A 13071-nucleotide genomic window follows, 5' to 3' on the forward strand; every position below is an offset into this window, starting at 1 on the left:
TTCCTGGACGGAGCTTGTCCTTGGCTGTGACAGGGAGCAGATTTTCAAAGTCACCCCATCCCCACTCCGCGTTTCCAGAGGGTTTGTTTTTAACCAAGCTTTGGAACGAGCTCCGGGTCGCTTCCCCCGACAAAAACCCCGCTCAAGGTCAACGAGAGGCGAAGCCGACCGAAAAGTGTCGCAAGGCAGCGCTCGGGCAGCAATGCGGGTGCTTAAACCGGGGGGGGAAACACAACAATTCCCCTTCCTCATGTGACCGAGCGCTTCCCACCGAGTCACGCTCTGCATCAGCCCTGCCGCTGGGAAACTCACGCGCCCGCCGCTGCTCCCCAACCTCCCCGTCCTAGGGAAGGACACACAGGAGCAGGGGTTGCTGGTGGATTAATAAATTCCAGCCTCATGTGGAGCAGGTGTACGTAATGCCAGTTTTTTTTGTTGTTATCAGTATTACTTCGGGCCCGCAGCGCTGCCAGCCCCTCGTGCAGACCCGCCAGGGCTCTGCCCTGTGTGAACTCCGGCAGTTCTGCTGCTGCCGAAAGCAGAACCTAACACCAAACGTGAAACTTCTGGCGAGGAAATAAAAAAAAAATCCTACCCGAGGACGCTCTTTGAGGTCAAATCATCGCCAGGAGGGAGGAGCTGCCATCTCTCACCTCCCTCCAAAGGGCATCGACGCGTATCCCAAAGGAGCAACCCCAACAAGAGCCTAACTAGCGAGGCACAACCCCGAGGACATCCTCCAGCGACCTTATTTCTCCCCTGGAAGGAGGCGAAGGGCTGAGGGCTGAGGTCAGGGGCAGGGCAGCGCATCTGCCCCAGCTCCCCGACCTCATCCCGTTCCGCCCTTCCCCGCGAGCACCCAGGGATTTACCAGTGGCGAAGACATTTCCTCACCCGGGCTGCCTTCCCCCGGGAGCTGGGCGTTTTATGGCTCGCACGCAGCCGGGACGCCCCTGCCCGCGGGTCCCCATCCCGGAGGGAGGCTCCCCCAGCGCCCCGCACGCTGGCTGTGTGGGTATGAGGCAGGCACGCTTCTCCACAACCACCTCCGAGGCGGGCTGCTGACAGACCCCGACAGCACGGCCCGCACCAGCCCACAAAGCGAGGGACACTCCCCAGACCCCCAAACACCCCAGCCACACTAAACCTTCCCCAGACTCCCTAGACCCCATAAACCCCTGCCCCAGACCCCCTAACTCCCCCTTCTCCTGAGTCCACACTCCTTTCCCACACCCCTCCCCAGCCCCTCTAACCCACTTCTAGACCCCCAACACCCCCAGCCCCACTAAACCCCCTCCTGACCCCCCCAACCACTCTAACCCCCCTCTCCAGACCCCCTAACACCCCCAGCCCCACTACTCTCCCCTCCAGACCCCCAGCTACCCCCCAATCCTCCTAACCCCCCTCTCCTGACCCCCTTAATCCCCTTCCCACACCCCCTTACCCCACTTTCCAGCCCCTCTAACACCCCCAGCCCCACTATACCCCCTTCCCACACCCCCTAACTCCCTTCCCCAGCCCCTCTAACCCACTCCCAGCCCCCCCTAACACCCCAAGCCCCACTAATGCCCCCTCCGGCCCCCCTAACCCCCCTACCCACCTCCCCTACCCCCCTACTCACCTCCTCTAAGCCCCCTCTCCAGCCCCCCACACCCCCAGCCCCACTAACCCCCCCCAAACCCCCTTACCCCCCCTACACCCCCCCTGACCCCCAAACCCCCACCCCAGGGCCACCAGCTCACCCCAGCCCCTCAGGCCGGCCCAGGGCCCACGCCCTGCCCCGAGCCCTGGCTCCTGGGAGGGGCCGGGCGAGTGCTAGCCCGGGACAGAGCCACGGCCCCCCCTCTGTCCCCCCTGACCCGGGGGCACCGGAGCCCCCTCACAGGCCCTATAAGCTCACTTTGTGGCAGGAACCACCGCCCGCCTCAGCCCCGTGGCTCACTATTTGGCAAGGGCCTAGCAGCCCACCCCAACCCCTCCGCCGCTCTCCCGAGGCAAGAAGCGGCCGGGAAGGGCCGGGGGGGGCACCGCTGGCTGCTCTCAGCACTCACCTCGCTCCGGTGCTGTCCTCTCCGGGCCCCTGGGCTCGCTACCACCAGGGCGGCCCAGCCCGGCCGTCCGCCATTCCACGGCTCCCCCTCCCTGTCCTGACTGAGCCTCGCCCCGCCTCCTCCCGCTCGCCGGTCCGCCGCGCCATTGGCTCGCCGGCCAGCAGCGCCGCCACGCCATTGGCTGAACGTGGCTGTCTATCAAAGCCGCCCTACGCCACTTGCGTACGAAAGTAGAGTAGCCGGAGAACCCCACCCAAGGCGGCCGCGCAAAGAGAGTAAACAGGGAGGGAAGTACCATCAAGGGGACGGGGCGGGGGGAGCCTTGGGGAGCTTTGGGATGTATCCCCGGGGCGGAGGGGAGAATCACGACATCGAACATAGTCACGACATTTCTAAAATCTTCTCATGGGTCTGATAGTGACAAAACACGACGATATTACCCGCGACTTTAGAGGAAAAGGGGGGTATATTTCTCCCCCCTCCCCAAGAGCCTCCCTTTGGTGTCGCCCTCCGCCTCTACGCTCTCAGGCCCTGGGAGGAACGTTCCAATGGGGGAGCGGGGGGGGGGAGCGGGACGGGACCAAAGGGGAGCGGAGGGGGGGGGACGGGGACAGGGCTGGGCTGGGCGGGCCGGGCCTGGGGGGGCCCCGCTGCTGCTGCGGGCATTGGGGGGGGGGAACCTGCAGCCCCTGATAGATGGGGGGGGACAGGGGGTGGGGGGGACATGGAGGGGGACACAGGGCATGGGGGGGCAGGGATAGGGTATGGGAGGGGTCACGGGGCATGGAGGGGGACACAGGGTTTGGGGGGGACAGGGGTAAGGTGTGGGGGGGTCACAGGGCATGGGGGGACACGGGGGGGTCACAGGGCATGGGGGGGGACACGGGGCATGGGGGGACATGGGGGGGGACAGGGCATGGGGGGCCACAAGATGGAGGGGACACAGGGCATGAAGGGGACATGGCATGGGGGGGTATAGGATGGGGGTAGATATGGGGTGGGGGGCACATGGGGCATGGGGAGGGGGACACAGGGCATGGGGGGGGTCACAGGGCATAGGGGGACATGGACAAGGGGGGACACAGGGTATGGTGGAGGTTACAGGGCATGGGAGGGGACAGGGACAAGGCATTGGGGGGACGCAGGGCACAGGGGGACATGGCAAGGGGGGACACGGGGCATGGGGGGGGGACAGGGATAAGGCATGGGGGGGACACAGGGACAGGGCGCAGGGGGTGCCCAGCAGCCGGGCACCCAGCTGGGCTGCATCCAGGAGCTCTCCTGATATGAAGCCAGAGGGGCGCCCTGCAGCCCCCTGACCCCTGGGGGGGTGACACAGAGCCGGGGGGTGACACAGAGCCCGGGGGGGGGACAGGGACAGGGCACCCAGCCGGGCTGCAGCCAGCTGCTCACGCTGGTAGCCACGGGGCTGGCACCCTGTGTGCCTGTGGGGAATGACAAATTTTGTGGGCCCCACCAAAGGCAGGTTTGTGCTCAGATTTTTCATGCTTGGCTCCGGCTGAGGCAGTGGAGGCTCCAAAAAGCCTCCCCCAGCCTCCAGCTCGGCCGTGTCCTCCCCGGTCCCCCCCGGGGTGTGTGGGGACGGCTCGGTGTGGGGCAGGTTGCTGTAGGGCCGAAATCCTCTGCCTGGAGGAGACACCCTCAGGGGAAAGGAAAGGAGGAGGGAGAACAAAGATCCCCAGTGTCCCAAACACACCCGATCAGCAGCACCTGGGGCATTAAATCTTCCCTCCCCTGCCCAAATCTTCCCTCCCCTGCCCAAATCTTCCCTCCCCTGCCCGATCACCGCCACCAGCACCCGGTTCTGTTCAGCCAAAAAAAGCTGGAGGCATCTGCGGGTGCTTTGGGGCAAACCCCAGTGATTAAATCCCTGAAAGTCCTGCGGTTCCCTGGACAGACACCCCCAGCCCTGGGTACCCAGGTGCCCACCACCCCCCCTCGGCACGCCCTGGCCGAGACGGATGCGTGGTGGTGACGGAAATAGCTTTTTTCCACCCATTTTGCGCCGCCCCTCCACGCACAGCATCCCGTGGGTGCCACCCGGCCGTGCCCCCCACCCTCCAGCACCCACCCCTGGGTGCGAGGCGCCGCGGGAGGCCGCGGGCTCCAGGTTTTCCAGGCCGCCAGCCAGCCGTCGCCTTGAAGAAGATCTGCTTCCATCTCAAGGTGTCACAGCCTCAAGGGAACCACCTCATCTGTAGCTGCGCCGCAACCTTTATCTCTTCCCCTGCCTGTGCGAGAGGCTCTGTTTATAGCTGCCGAATAATACCTGCTAAATTGCGGGATCCGGCCCCCCCCGCGGCACCCCCCTGACACTAGTTTCTCGGCGAGAGGGATGCTCTCGCCTGCCAGGTGCCTTTTGCTGGAGGGAAATGCTGTGCAGGCTGCTCCTGCCTCTCCCCTGGGTGGGCTCCGGCCACATCCGAGCCCCCCTAACCCTAGCAGGGTCCTGCCCCGCGCTGCTGCCCCCTCCAGCTCCCTCCCACCCCTCAGCCTGGGCTCTGCTCCCTGCTAAAATCCAGCGGGTCCAGCCTCAGCCCTCCTCTCCACACCCCGAGGATGGGGATGAGCAGAAATCCTCAACGGGAGGGACAAAAATCACTGCGTGCCACCCCAGCCTCGCACGAGGCCGTGACCGCGTCCTTGCCCGGAGGTGCTGGGGGACGGTGGCCAAGCGGCTCTCGAGTCCCCCCCAGGCTGTGCCGGGGAGCCTCGGGTGCCCGTCCCTGGCCGGCTGCCCCCTTCCCTGTCCTTGCCTCTGGCAGCTCTGCCCCCCCGCTGCCCCCCGTGCCTCACAAAATGGCCGAGGAGCGCGGCACGGCAGCGGGCGCGCAGGCAGAGCGGCTCCAGCTGCAGCCCTGCTCCCCGTGGGAAGGCAGCCAGGGCTGGCAGCGCCAGAGCTGCGAGGATGCTCCGGGAACGGGCACCCAGCAGCGTCCCAAATCCCTGGTTCCTACAAGTCACCTCCCTGCTGGTATTGGTGGCAAGACGGGGTGCGTGGGGCACACGGGGTGCATGGGGTGCCCAGGGCTCCTGGGATGCTCAGGGTGCACGGGGCACACGAGGAAGTGCGCAGGGTTCCTGGGGCCTGGGGGATGTGTGGGGGGCACAGGGGGCACTTGGGGTAGAGGGGGCATGAAGGGCTCAGGGGGCACAGGGTGCATGGAGCACGCAGGATGCAGCAGGTGCCCGTGGTGCGCAGGGTTCACGGGGTATATGAGGTGCTCCTGGGGTGCAGGACGCATGGGATGCACGGGGTGCCCGTGGTTCCCAGGACGTGTGGGGTGTCCCTGGTCCCCAGGACACGTGGGGTGCCCCTAGAGTCCAGGGCACACAGGGTGCCCATGGTCCCCAGGGTGCTCAGGACACATGGGATACCCCCAGTGCCTCGGACACGGGGGGTGCCCACGCTGCTCAGGGCACAAAGGACACCCCTGGACGTTTTGGATACCCCTGGTGTGCAGGATGCACGGAGTGCCCATGGTGCCCAGGACACACAGGACACGATGGGGAGCCCCTGGTGCCCAGGACACACACGGGGTGCCCACTGCCCACCGGGGCCCCGGGCCAGCTTGGCGGTGGGCAGTTGCCGCGCCGCTGACATTTACTAATCAGCTCTAACCTCGGCTGCACACCCGCTCGTCTCGCTTGCTGTCTTGTCTCCATGGAGACTCCGCAACCTTTGCTCACTCGTTAATGGTATCTCAGCAAACGAAACTCCAACGCCACCCAGCCTTCCCCTCCCGGCCCCGGCGAGGGGGAGGCTCGCCCACGGGAGACATCCTCCCCGCTCCCCTCCATCCCCGTCCCCTCCCGCAGCCGGGGATAAAAGGGACGAGTCCTTGTTAACGAAGGACCGAGCCAGGCTGGGCCGATCCGGGGGCAAGTTCTGACGGCGGCGCGGGAGGAGGGCGAGCCAGCATCCTCCTCGCCGCGAAAACAAGACCTGGCGATTTTATTGCTGCGGCAGCACCGACGGGCTCCGGCTGCGGGATGCTGGCCAGGAACCAGCTGCGGTGCCCAAATCCCTTCCCGAGGAGGATTTATATTTCGTGCAAAGCCCGGGCGGTGGCCGTGCCTGGCGTGTTTGCGCCCCCCACGCCCTCTCCCCAAACCTCGGGGTGAGCGGGGTGGCCGCGCACCCCCCGGGGAGCCTGCTCCGTCCCCGGCGTCCTGCTCTCGCCGGTTCTGTTTTCAAATTAACATGGGAAAGATGCCCATTACCTGCTTCCAGATAATGACTATGATTAGGCAGAGCTCTGCTGCCAGCCGAGATCTGAAGGATTTCTGTGCACTCCAGCAGCGCTTGCCGGTGCAAAAACAAGAGCAATAAAGTGTAAATAAAAGACTAAAGAAAATAGCGTGGTCCATCAGCGGAAGGGTGCGCGGAGGCAGCTCTAATGACAGCCTTTCTGCCGCGGTGTCGCCGGTTGCAGCCCCGCCACAGCCAAGGTGAAATTGGAGAGGGGCTGCCCCACGCCTGCACCCCACGTTTGAACCCGGATCGGCCTCCGGTTGCTCAAAACCGGTGGTAGGTGGGGAGGGGGGGGTTGGAAAGAGGGGAAAATAAATAAATAACTCGAGATGAGCGCTTGTTTGTGCTGGGCAGGAATAGGTGAGCTGCAATATAATGAGCAAGGCTGGCCTTGGGGGACTCCCGGCCCTGCAGGAAGAGCTGTGGAGAGGAAGGAAAAGGCAGCCCCATCTCCTGAGACCTCTGCGCCAGCGCACAGAGCGCTCCCGGTCGCAGTGCTGCCCTGGGGTGCCCCGTGCCCCGAGGGCTGGGGGGGTTTCTGCCTCCCCAAAAGGATGCCTGCAGCCCTACAGGGATGGGGCTGGGCAGGGGGTGGCGCATGGAGAGGAGGATGGGCTGGGGCACGCCACCACACAAAGCTGGGCGCACAGCTCGGCTGCGGCATCGTCCCCCTCCTGGCCCCCATCCAGAGCCCTCGCTGCCCTGCAGGCTCCCTCGTGCCCCCAAAACACCGTGGTACAACCCGGCCTTCGTCCCCAGGAGGATGAGGACGGGTTGGGACGCATCAAGGGGACCGTGAGAGGGGGACGGCCGTGGCACATGGCAGCACCCTGCCCGCCCTGCAGCCCCGCCGGGGCGGCTCCCTGTGAGTCAGAGGCGGGCAGGGCTGAGCTGGCAGCGGGGCACCGCTCACCGCAGGGCTCAGGGCGAGGAAGAGGGCGGCCGACACGGGGCGAGGAAGGGCGGGAGGCACGTCCCAGCCTGCGGCACCCAGCCATGCGCCCGGCCAGGAGCCTCGCCTCTCCCTGGGGCTGCGTTCCTCCCCCTGCACCCTTCGCAAGACGAAGGGGACCGGGGTTGGGTGCGCATCCTGGGCACCCCAAGCTGGCCGTTTTCCATGGGTTTGGCATTTGGGAAGGCAGAGACCCCCTGCCCACGCTGCTGGGAACGTTTCTCCCTGGCTCACCCTGCACCGATGGTGCCTAGGGACACGGTGGCACCGTGCCCAGGGACACGGCGCTGCTCCCCACAGTGACCACTGCCTCCCAAATCCTCTCCCCCACGTGGCTGTGGGCAAAACGGCTCCCCAGGGACCTGGTGGCCCTGTGTCACCCTGCCGGGAGGGATGACAGAGCCACAGGGCTGCTGCAGGGTGGTCCCCCCCGGACCCCCATCCCGGGCAGGGTCACCGTGGTCCTGGTGCCTGTGGGCGCTGTCTGCGGCCACAGCCCAGCCGGTGGAGGCCTGGGGAAGGAGCTAATCTCTGCCCCGATTAGGCAGAGTTCCCAGCAATGGAGGTTTCTTCTTCTTTTTTTTTTTTCTCCCCCCTCAGTGATAACAAATAATAATATAATCCCCTTAATCCCTCCCCGAGGAGCCGGCGTGCACACCGAGACAGGAAGCGCGGCGCTTCTGCCGCCGCTGATAACCCGCACCATTTGGGCCCTTGGAAAAACAAACAGCGGGGCTGGCACCGTACCCCCCCCAAAAAACCCCCCACGGTGCCCCCAGGTTCCCACGCCAGCACCCCAAACCAGACCCTGACCCATCGCCAGCCCCAGGGGATGCGACCCTGACCTGGTTGCTCCTGCAGGGCACAGCCAAGGTCCCCACCACAACCAAGCAGCTCCAGCCCCCAGCGGGCCTCCCTCAGCCTTTATAGGGCGCAGCTGCCCCCTCCCCACCCCATAGCCCCACTGAGCCTAAAAGGCCTCCTGTGTCCCTTGCAGAACCCCTCCTGGAGCCTGAACACCTTGGGGGTGCCATCCCCATGCACCCCCCTGTTCCCCAGGGGTCAGGGATGTGCCTTGAGTGCCCCCACCCCATGGAGCCCAAGACCCCCCTGGCTGTGCCCCAGCAGAGCACTGGCACTGGGCGATCCCCTCTCGCCCCCACTGGGGCCCTGCTGTGCAAGATTTAGGAGCAGTGGCGTGGAGCCCCCCCCTTTTTATCCTCTCCAGTCACTGGGTGCCAGGGAAGGACCCCGGCTGCCAAACCCCATCCCCATAACGGGGACCCCCCCCGGGGTGGGCGCACAGCCCCCTGCCCCGTGCCAGCCCCCCCCGGCTCCAGCAGCCCCGCCAGGCAGCAGATATTGCTAACAGCCCGCAACAGCCCTCGCTTTTATTCCCTCACTTTCCTGGCCCCTGCTCTGCTGATCTCAGCTCCTCCGGCTCCAAAACGGCTTTTAAAATTACCGGAGAGTGGAGACCTCTGCGAGCGCTCTGCCCCCGCCTGCTGCGGCCACCCGCAGCCCCCCCCCCGGGCTGGGGGCAGCTCCAGCACCAGCACACACTGGGGACACTGGCACATGCTGGGGAGGGGGCTGTGGGCACAAACTGGGGACATGGGCACACACTGGGGACACTGGCACGTGCTGGGGCGGGGGCTCTGGGCACATACTGGGGACATGGGCACATGCTGGGTGGGGGTTATGGGTACACACTGGGGGCTATGGGCACAAACTGGGGACACGGACACACACTGGGGACATGGGCACACACTGGGTGGGGGCTACGGGCACAAACTGGGGACATGGACACATGCTGGGGGCTATGGGGACAAACTGGGGACGTGGGCACACACAGGGTGGGGGCTATGGGCACATGCTGGGGGACACAGGCACATGCTGGGTGGGGGCTACAGGCACACGTGGATTATGGGCACACGTGGGGGACATGGGCATGCACTGGGGGACATGGGCACATGCTGGGGGCTGGGGGCACAAATGAGGGCCATGGGCACGCAGTGGGGACACTGACACACACTGGGGGACACAAGCATACGTGGGGGACATGGGCACGCACTGGGAGACAGTGGCACATACTGGGGGCCATCGGCATGCACTGGGGCCATGGGCACGCACTGGGGCCATGGGCACACACTGGTGGCACTGGTACACACTGGGAGACAAGAGCATGCACCAGGGGACATGGGCATATTCCGGGGACATGGGCACACAGTGGGGGACACTGACACATGCCGAGGGACATTGGCACACGTGGGAGCCATGAGAGTGCACTGGGGACATGGGCACACGCTGGGGCACATGGGCATGCACTGGGGGACACGGGCACATACTGGGAACAATGGCACATGCTGGGGACACTGGCACACGCTGGGGGCATGGGAACGCGCTGGGGTACATGGGCATGCACCAGGGTAAATGGGCACGCACTGGGGGACACTGGCACACACTGGGGGACACGGGCACATACTGGGAACAATGGCACACGCTGGGGACACTGGCACACGCTGGAGACATGGGAACGCACTGGGGTACACGGGCATGCACCAGGGTAAATGGGCACGCACTGGGGGACACTGGCACACACTGGGGGACACGGGCACATACTGGGAACAATGGCACACGCTGGGGACACTGGCACACGCTGGGGGCATGGGAACATGCTGGGGTACATGGGCATGCACCAGGGTAAATGGGCACGTACTGGGGGACCCTGGCACACACTGGGGGACACGGGCATGCACCAGGGGACACGGGCACGCACTGGGACCCGTGGCAGCAGTGGCCCCGCAGCCAGCAGCACCCGTGGGTTGGCGCAGAGCAGGGTGCCGCCCGCCCCGGTTATTTAAAAGGCGCCAGGCTGGGCTTGATTAAAACAAAGTAAAAGCCAGAGCCAGGGCAGAGAGGGGATTAGATGGCTCGGGGGAATGTTAATGGACTCCAGAGCTTTCTGCCCGGCCGGCGGCTGGGCCGAATCCAGCCGGGGTGGCTGGGGACGGGCTGGGCTTGGGCTGGGTGGGCGCAGCGAGCGCGCCGGGGCTCAGCGGGACCCCGAAACGGGGCTGCGGGCGCTGGGCTCGGGCAGAAGCGGGTTCGCCATCCCGCTGGGTGCTGGGGGGCCCGAGCCGCTGCCGGAGGAGCGGAAGGAGAAAAAAGGGGGGGGGGGACGGGGAACCCGGCGGAGGGGTGGTGGAAATAGCTTGCGAGGGCCTGGCCCTTCCTCTGGGAAAAGCAGGGGTGGTCTGGTGCTGCAGCTGGGCTCCGCGCCGCCCCCGCTGCTGCGCAGGGGGCCCTCCCCGCGCTGGGGACGTCCCGGGGACACCGCCACCGCCACCGTCCCCTGCCCGCAGCCCCCTTCCCAAAGCTGTCCCAGGGCTGTCCCGGAGCAGGGGACGAGGACGGTTCGGCCAGCGGGGGCTGGCAGCAGCTGGGGGGGGGGCTTCGGAGGGGCGCTGGCGGCGGGCAGGGGCTGCCAGATGCACTGGATTGCAGGTCTGACGTGGGAAATCGCCTCCCTTCCTCGTTAGCTTGTGATTAGCATGTCAAGTGGTTGAAGTTCGTGGGTATAAAGGATGCGAGCTAAGAATAATGGCTTCAATTTTCTTCGCGGCACAGCCATTAATTTGAAGGAGAAGGGTTGGGGGGTGTGGGGGGGGTGTCCAAATCTCCTGGGCAGCTCCAGACAGCGCCGCCGGCCCCCGGCCCCGCGTGGTGCCAAGGCTGGGCCCTGCCGCGGCCCCAAAATCGCTGCTGGGGCGAAGCAGAGCGAGGGTGACCTGCGGTGGCACGCCTGGCACCGGGGCCGATGTCCTGGTGGCGATGGAAATGCCGGTGTTGGGGTTCAGCTGGCACCGGGGGGGCGCACAGAGGGTCCCCCCCATTAGGGTGGGTACGGGGGTCCCGCGTGCCGCCCCGTGCCAGGTGCGCAGCCCCGTCCCCATCCCTGCTCCTGGATCCCCTTGGAACGGGGGCATTTCCACGGCCTCGTTGTGTCCCCCCCCCCACCCCGGGCTCCGTCCCCACGCTGGGAGGTGGGAGGGGAGGGCAGGGAGGGGAGGCAAATTCCTGCTTTGTTTCCGAGGGAATGGGAGAAGCCGAAATGGCAGCGAGCCGCCTCCGAGCAGGGCTGCGACGTTTGGGCTGCTTAATTAAAAAATGGCCCCGTTGGCCCCAACCAGGCACAGCCGGGGCTTTCCTCCTCCTGCTTCTCCCGCAGCGCCTCGGTGCCTCGCTCAGCACCGCGCACAGCACCCGAGGCTGCTGATTTTGGGGGCAAAAGCTCCTAAATCCTGGCGCTGCACCCCCTGCAAGCGGCTCCCCCCAAACTTCAATGCGCAAATCAAGAAAGGGCGAAGCGAGCGTTTCCCCTCCAAATTTTGAAGGCTTTTTGTCCTTTTTTTCGCCCCCCCCCCCAAGCAGCCTCTGCTGGCGAGACCCAGCCAAGAGCCTGGCACGGTGGCAGAGCCGCTGGGCCGTGCTGATAAACCCTCAGTGATCAGCCCCAGTGCCAGGCTCCTCAGCCGCAGAGCCCGCCCGATGGATTTCATTGCATTTATTAAAAAATAAATAAAATATAAAAGTCACGCTGCACCCTGGGAGCGAGGCCGGGGCATGGCCCAGACGGGTGATGCCACCGGGGGGGGATTCATTTCCAGGTTCAGCCCCCACTACCTCAGGTCTGGCCCTCGTTAGCGCAGGAAGGTGGGCGCCACGACCCCCCCCAGCCCCTTCCGTGCCCCCTCGCTGCTTTCTGCTAGCCAAAAAGAGGCGAAATGGTGGGAAAACGGCTCACGGGGAGGGCGAGGTGTTGGCTTGGGGTTGATGCAGAAGCGTTTGGTGCCCCCCAAAGCCCCCGGAGCTGGCCCTGGTCCCATGGGTGCAGCACCCGTGGGGTGGGTGCAGGGTGCAGGGCACCCATGGCACGGCCCCCCCCTCACCTGCCTCAGTTTCCCCACGGTGCCAAGGCTGGGTGCCCCCCACCAACATCCCCAAGGGAATGAGCCTTTGGGGGAGTGGGGGGGACCCCGATGGGGACACGAGGGGTGCACCCCGCAGGCAGTGAGCGTGGCGGGTCCCCGGGGACAGGGATGGGGAAGCTGCAGCATCGCAGGCGCCAGCAGAGCCCCCCCCCCGCCCCCTCCCCTCCACCCTCACCTCGCCCCCAGCTTTACCCCAAAGACCCTGGGGGGCACCCAGGGTGCTGGGGGGGACCGCAGGGGAGCCGTGTCTCCCCCAATTTGTCCCCTGCCCCATGGAAATGCAGCCTCCTCCACACCCCAAACCACCTGCACCTTGGGGGGGGGGCAGGACTGGCACCCCCCTCTCCTCTCCCTCCCAGCACCCCGGCCCTATAAAGGGGTGCGGAGACCCAGCTGCACCCCCTGGGGCACCTCCCAACCCCATAACAATTTTATTCCATTATTTTTTTTTTGGGGGGGGGCTGCACGGCACCACGCTCACTTGGTACCACCCAGCCACGCACCGCAGCCCTGGAACACGGGGGGGGGGGGCGTGGATGCCGAGCCTCCAGCGTGGCGAGGAGGGGGTCAGGGCTCCCCAAAACACCTTGCCCCCCCCTTTTACCCCCTCCCTCGCCCACACAGCCATGCTGGAGCCCGGCGGCGTGGTGCTGGCAGCCCCGCTCCCCCCGCACCCCCAGCCATCAGTATGCGCCGTGTGTTGCTCTCCATAGCAACCTCTTCCTTTTTTTTTCCCCCCCCCCCCCAGACCCCCCCCCAGCGCACTGCTCTGCAGCAGCCGTGACCCCGCCGGGATTG

The 13071-nt window shown here is 65.9% G+C and overlaps 1 protein-coding gene across 1 annotated transcript in view; it reads right to left on the reverse strand.

Annotated features, from left to right (window-relative positions):
* WASF2 (WASP family member 2) overlaps positions 1-2164 on the reverse strand; it is a 28440-nt gene extending 26276 nt beyond the window's left edge. The window contains exon 1 of the mRNA XM_082777574.1: positions 2052-2164. The gene's annotated coding sequence lies outside the window, so the exon portion shown is untranslated. The remainder of the gene's footprint in view (positions 1-2051) is intronic.
* Positions 2165-13071: the final 10907 nt, after the last annotated feature.

This window comes from Aythya marila (assembly GCF_965140915.1).
Source record: "Aythya marila genome assembly, chromosome: 22".
Taxonomy (NCBI): Eukaryota; Metazoa; Chordata; class Aves; order Anseriformes; family Anatidae; genus Aythya; species Aythya marila.